This window comes from Malurus melanocephalus, unplaced genomic scaffold, assembly GCF_030028575.1.
Source record: "Malurus melanocephalus ecotype Western Australia unplaced genomic scaffold, MMel_1.1 scaffold_78, whole genome shotgun sequence".
Taxonomy (NCBI): Eukaryota; Metazoa; Chordata; class Aves; order Passeriformes; family Maluridae; genus Malurus; species Malurus melanocephalus.
This window is the reverse complement of record NW_026623310.1, coordinates 577871-584671: the sequence shown is the minus strand read 5'-3', so window position 1 is coordinate 584671 and position 6801 is coordinate 577871. Positions and strand designations below refer to the sequence as shown.

The following is a 6801-nucleotide window of genomic DNA, read 5'->3' as shown; positions in this document are numbered from 1 at the left end:
GTGCTGCTAAGTGTAAGATCAGCTCCCCAGGCAAATGTAGCATACCAAATTATTTTTAATAATGTAGGACTTTGGCTAGGCTATGCCCTGAGGAAGAAGGGATGGGAGGTAAAGTCTTTCCCCTAAACTGGTGAGCTTGGCAGAAAGACATGCTGGGCATTCATCCCTGCTGGGACTCAGCCAAGATCCAGATGAGGATACATTTTAAATCCCACCTTGCAATGCCCATGGTAAAGCATCCTTCTCTCCCTGCTTTCAATTCCTGTTAGCTGGGGGCAGAGGGGACAGCATTTGCCATTCCCTTTGGGAATGTGTGGCACTTGCCAAACAATTGTTGCTGAGAGGGAAAAGTGAAGCACTAAAAAAAAYCCTTTAATTACATTTTGCTGTATGTATGTGCTTGATAATAGCTGATAATACCAGTTTCACAATACTTTATGATATATTCCCCATCACATTAGCCTTTGAAAAAATACTTTGGGTGAATGTTTTTCTTCATCAGGGTTTAAATTTTGCTCAGAGTATACGGCAGGCCTTTTTTTATTTTTTTTTTAATTTTTTTTTTAATTTTTTTTAATACCTTCAAGTATATTGTGGAAAAGTATTTTGATCTTTGTGTAATAATGTATAGTCAGGCAGGATGGAGCTTAACTTCAGCTTTTCTGAACAGGACTTTGCTGAAAGATGTGGTGCGTGAGCATGTTGATTTTATTATTATCTTGTAACAACAACCCGCTGTTGGGCTCCCTTATTTGCATTCCTAGCAGGACGGCAAGGTGAATAATTTAATTCCAGCAGCCTCCGCCACGTGATGGTGCGAGGACCCGTCAGCGATGCCTCCCCCTGAACCGACAGACTTTGGAGGGGAATGGAAACTTACAGAAGTGATGCGAAATCGTCGCATGTCCTCCTTTAACCCTGGGGAAATCTCTCGGCGGAGCGATCTCTTCATCCTTTGCTTTTCCACGCGTTCCTCTGACGTGGAGTCTGGGGTGTGTGTGTGTGTGAGCCTGTGAGCAAGACGAGTGAGGGAGTGGGAAGCGGGGAGGGCAGTGGGGGAAAAACGCACACCCAGGCACGGAGCTCGTCGGAGCAGGAACAGCGAGGAGCCGGGAGTGCAGCCGCAGGCAGCGGGGAGTGGAAATTTACAGCTGCTTGTGAGCGCCTGTGCATGTCCAAGTGATCCTTTTTGCTCACGCTTTTCCAGAGGCTGACGGTCGCTCGGCAGGAGAAGAGCGGAGGCCAAATCGCGGGATTCCTGGCCTCTGCCGCTTATCGGTGATCGGCGGGGGAGAATAAAGCGGAATTAAATGGAAGATCATTGAAGTCGGCTGCTGGCGGCGTGAGCTGCGGGGAGGCGGCAGAGCTGTCTTCAGCACCTGGCCATGGGGCTGCGCTGGGCTGCCTAGGAGCCCCCACCTTTCCGCTCACAGTAAGTGTCAGCCGAGGTGATGTCTTCCGAGTGACGGAAAGTTGAGTGATTTAATGAAACTTCCATTTTTTTCCAGTTAGCACCAGCCTTTTTGGAATAAACCGCTTGTCTGCACGTTGTCGATAGTTACACCGGTAGCTTTTTGTAGCTTTGTAAACTGTGTTACCAGGAGTGGCTCTTTAATGCAGGCAACCCTAAACAATACTCCTCCTGTTACATAAGGCGCTGGCTCTGCGACCAAGCACTCCGTGTCCATGGAATATCTCTGGAAATGGCTTTATTTACAGTGTGGTTTCCAAAAATAAAATATCTGCAATATATCATTTCTCTTGCTCCTCTCCGCGGGCTGCCTGCAGCTGCGGACTGGCTCTTGGGATGCGGAGGAATGAGAGGGTGGCCACTTGCATAAGCCAGGGGGAACGGAGATGAAGGGAAGATGAGCGTGCGTGTGAGCTGCCACAAGGAACAGCGTATGTAAAATAACCATCTCCTCATTTGCAGCCGATAGGTCTTGTCCTCTTGCAATGCTGATTCTGTGCGACGGGCGATTCGTGAAGTCTTTGTCAGGCAGAACTTTAAGTGAGCTTAAGGGAAGTTGGGRTTTTTCTTGAAAGCAAAGGCTTTTTCTTGGGTTAATATTAGTAGTAAAGTGGAAATTACTACTGTGGAAAATTATTTTAATCTGTTACGAAGCTATGGAAAGTAACACAGCAGACCTGCTAAGAGCTCAGTGAATGCCTAATGGAGAGRTAAGTTTAGACCAAATTGGACCAAATGCAAAAACAGTATTCATGTTCCTCACTAATGGGTTTAGGGGAAGTCCTATTCCCTCTTGGCTGCTGCCTGTGTTATTTCAATTATGTTACCAGTTTCCATTATTTCTACTGTTCCTATTCCTACTAGAAATGGATACTTAACTTGGTTTCCCCTTTACTTAAGTAAGTGAAAAGCTGTTAAGGGCTCATCTGTTAGAATCGTGTGTACTTCGGAGACATTAGTTAAGTGAGCTCTTTCTGCATGACTGAGTTTGTGGGAGTTTTGCTATGGACTACAGTAAGGCATGGAATTGAATTCTTAATTTTCAAAGTTCGAAAGACCTCTGTGCTAGCAAATGCATATTGGGATCCCAAATATCCTTGACTTATCAGTCCTGCAAATCTGGTGGCTGTAAAACCTCTGGTTTTGTATTTTTCTGGTTTTATTGAACACAATGTAATGACCTACCACTTCTAGCTAGTGCATTAGCATGACTGGGAGAGCCTGTGYGATCCTTCTGTGATGTGGAGATAATTGATACTGGTGTGGTGCCACAGGATGCCACTTCTGAATGGGTTTAGAGCCTGAATGTTACCTGGCATTACAGTGGGCAAATGCTGCTTCGTAACAAGTATTTTGTACTTCTACTACTACTACTACTACTACTACTACTACTAAATGTGGAAGCACAGGACTTCCAACAGAAGACACAAGATAGCAAAGTCAAACAGCTAAAATTCTCATAACTTTAATTCTGTACTCTATACCCTACTCAGGATAGATTTAAATTGGATATTTAAAATAAATTTTKTATGGTGAGGGTGATGAGATACTGGCACGGTTTCCAGAGAAGTTGTGAATGCCCATCCCTGGAAGTGTTCAAAGCCAGGCTGGATAGGGCTCTGAGCAGCCTGGTCTAGTGGAAGGTTGCCCTGCCCAGGGCAGGGGAGCTGGAACTAGATGATCTTTCTGGTTCCTTCCAACCCAAAGTATTCTATGATGAGTACTTTTATTACCACTCATTTATATCCCTTTTATGATCATCACCACCTTATTATGGGTTTGGTTGGTGAATATCTGAGCTGTAGCATCTGCTCCAGTAGCCCTCTCTCTGTACCCTCCTTCCATCCCCTTCTCCCCCTCTTGTGCTGGTACAGTTCTAGACTGTGGGCAAAACTGGACTGGAAACCTGTGTGACCTTTTTTTCCCCACCAGTCTATTTTTGTTAACCTGGGTCACTTCCCTGACCTGGCTCACCATGTGGCGCTGCAACAGGTGTATGGCTCCTGCAGAGGCTGTAGAGATGTGAATATGTATGGAGCAGAGTATCACCATCACAGAACAAAGCATTTATCAAACTGTCACCTCGGTGACCAGATTGCTTTTTGGTGTTTCATTTTATCCTCTCTTTTTGTTAAAAGACTATGTATGGGTTTGTGTTTGGTTTTTTTTTAATTTTTTTTTATTTTTTTAAAAAATTAAATTGGCATTAAAGCACTCAATTTAAAAGAGTTAATAATTTCTTTGAGTGCTTCCATAGAGGTACACCAAAGCACTTGAGCGGAGCACTTGAGCACCAGAGTGCCTTCAGTTTCAAAAGAGTATTGATCAACTGTGTGATATTATTCTCATTCTGTAGAGGCGATCAGATTTAGGGCAGAACTGCCTACTTCTTTTCCATGTCTGATCTTCAGGATGCTTGCCATCTGCCAAAAAAAAGACATTTGTGTTTAGGTGAAGTTTCAGTTAATATCCATTTTCATTTCAGGTAATGCAAGAAGTAGCCAACATCAAAGCTTATGATGAGTAAATTCTTGGGGTTTTTGGAATGATTTTGTTGCCAAGCAGAGGTGGTATTCATTCTTCTTTTCCATAAAACTGTTCTGTCTTCTGTTAATCTTTTGTCTGATTTGCAATGCACCTTCTAAAATCTGCAACTCGCTGAGAATTTGCAGAGAAGTTGTTTGTTCCATAGMCCTGATTCCTTCTGTGTATCAAATAAAATGTGGGTGGTGTGAGGGGACTGCACTGGGGAGGACAAGCTGGGCTCCTCCGGGGGCTCATCACACATGGGGGCTTCCATCTCCTGGTTTGAATACATCACAACTTCCCCAAATACGACAGGAGGGAGAAATTAAATATCTTCCATTATCTAGAGACTGAATTTGACAAATAATGAAGAAAGTGTGCTAACTCAAGACCCAAGTATATGGATCATAGGCAAGTTGCAATAAATGGGAAATGAAGGTAATTTTTGCCATTCCAGAAACTCTCACATGATATGCATTATTGAAATTTTTTGATTTTGATCATTAACGTGAAGGCTGGGAGCTAATGCAAGACAAATGTGTGATACTCAGTGGGAAGGAAATTTTTTTTCTCATTTGTTTTTGAAGACCAAATGTTTTGTCTGGAGAAGCATCTGCGAGGAGTGCATGGATGGGCTCACATGCTCTCTTCCATTCTTGTTTTCGTGGGCAGGAAGAAGCCTTTGTTACTRAGCTGCTTTACTGAGTCACTTCATAGTGGGATGGGCTGCTTAGCARAGTGGTGTTGCTCTGTGTGTTTTTCCTTCATCGTGCTTATAAGTTCAGTTCACTATAATCTTTTGAGGTTGTATATGATTAAAAGCAAAGAAGTGGTGGAGAGTGCCTATAATCACAACTAGATCTCTTTCTGTACTTTATAGCTGTGTTAATTTTTTTCTTAGTACATTCTCTTTATGAGCAGATAAACTAGGAGGAGACATTTTGAAGCCTGATAAATTGTAGGCTTTGTTGTCGGATGATCTAGGTTGCATTCCTGACTCAGCCACTGACTTTTTAAATGGCCTTGGGTAAGTCTTGTAATCTCTCTGTGTTTCAGCTTCCCCCTTTGTAGAGGGCACAGAATAAAAATAGATAGATAGGTCCTTTGAAATTGTGTTTTCCATCTTGGTTAAATGTGTATAGAGTTGGAGACCTCTGAGAGACAGTATGCCCTGAATGTGAAGGGAAGTTAACTCTGACAGATTACTGAATACCCTAAATGTAAATGTCTTGTAAATTTTCTCTGGATTCAATTTGCTGCTTTAGTCTACGTGATCTTTTTATTTTTTTTCCTGACTCGAACAGAAATAGCCCAACATTTAGAAAGGGGTTCTTTAATATTGCCTTTTGGTGTTTTCTGTGGCTTACCTAATGTAAAATCAGTGTCATTTTTTTTCTCCCAAGGAAAGGTGGAATGATATTCCCTGAAAGTATTGTTGTAAAAGTAGAGTTCCTAAAATGTGCTGGACACTCTAGCTCTGGTTGGAATGGAACATGCCATTCCGTGTTCACCCTATGGAAACAGCAGGCTTAGGAAACTTCAGTTCCTCCTACAGCGCTGCCGAGGCATTTTCCTCATGACTGGGAGAGACAACCTCTGAGACCAGGAGAGTTGGGCTGGTGAGATACAGCTGTTTCTTTCCTTGGTCTCATAAGCTCCTCTCAAGAGCACCAATGAAATAACATCATTAAAACTAAATGTTTCACATGTTGGCTGGTTCTCCATTATGAATTCAGGAGTGTCCACAATCTATCTTGATGTTATGAAAAAATATGTTGAATAACCATTAGATAGAAAAAGTTTTCCTAGAAAGTAGGAAAGAAAGGGGTTCATTCAGTCCTGAACCTTACCGCCAGACATCAGTGTCAAAAATTTATGGACAGATGCTCTCTACTGTGCCTGGTAGAGTAGGTAATTTCAAAATCTCAAAGCTCCAGTGGGTGGAAACCTTTACATTTTCAGCTGAAGTTTATCCATCAGCAGTTTATAGCCATTTGCTTCTGCATAAATGAAGTGTTATTTCATTTAAGCTGCAATAACTTTTTCAGCTTTCCTATATTTTTATTCTAGATTTATGAAGGTGATCACTTTTAACCTCCAAGACTTGCTGGTCTTCCCATTTTTCTGGCCATCCAGTGTGCTTCTTTCCACCCCTTCTAACCTCTGTTGGTTTTAGTCAACTGTGGGTGTTCATTGTTCCGTACAAAGGTCTATCAAGACTTTATACAAAGACATAAATACCTTTGGATTTCTCCTGACCATTATTTTTGTGGTTCATCACAGATTTGCATCTGTCTTTCTCACATCTATAAAATACATGTGTGTTTGTGTATGTGACCATCTRCCTATTTTTATCTTTTCTCATGGTAAGTCCTCTGCTTGAACAGATGTTCATAGAATGATTTGAGTTGGAAGGAACTTTTAAAGGTCATCTAGTCCAATTTCCCCTATCATGGATGTCTTCAACTAGATCAGGCTGCCCAGAGTTCTGTCCAATCTGATCTTGAGTGTTCCTATCTACAAACTGTGTCTTGTCTGCCATTCAGCATTATCTGATACTTGGTGCTCTTAACTTTTATCCCATTTTCATTATCTTGGTTCCTGACGCTATCCAGTTTCCCAGGTAGCAATATTCCAGTCCTCTTATGTGTTGATAATATATTTCTATTTTGAGTAACCACAATTTTTGGGTAGAGTCTTAATTCCTCTCCTTCTCTAAAATGATCCTGTCCGCAAATTGCTCTTACCTTCTCAGTCAGATGACACAATTATTTTCTTTTAACTTTTTTTTTTTTTTTTTTTTT

At 41.9% G+C, this 6801-nt stretch overlaps 1 protein-coding gene across 2 annotated transcripts in view; it reads left to right on the top strand.

Moving 5' to 3' along the window:
• The first annotated feature begins 1053 nt into the window (after positions 1–1053).
• Positions 1054–6801, top strand: part of CAB39L (calcium binding protein 39 like) — a 44382-nt gene continuing 38634 nt past the window's right edge. Inside the window, exon 1 of one of the 2 annotated variants that reach the window (XM_057367362.1) lies at positions 1054–1432. The gene's annotated coding sequence lies outside the window, so the exon portion shown is untranslated. Of the gene's footprint in view, positions 1433–1801; positions 1903–6801 lie in introns of those variants that run through there. The other variant, XM_057367363.1, reaches the window with a different exon arrangement.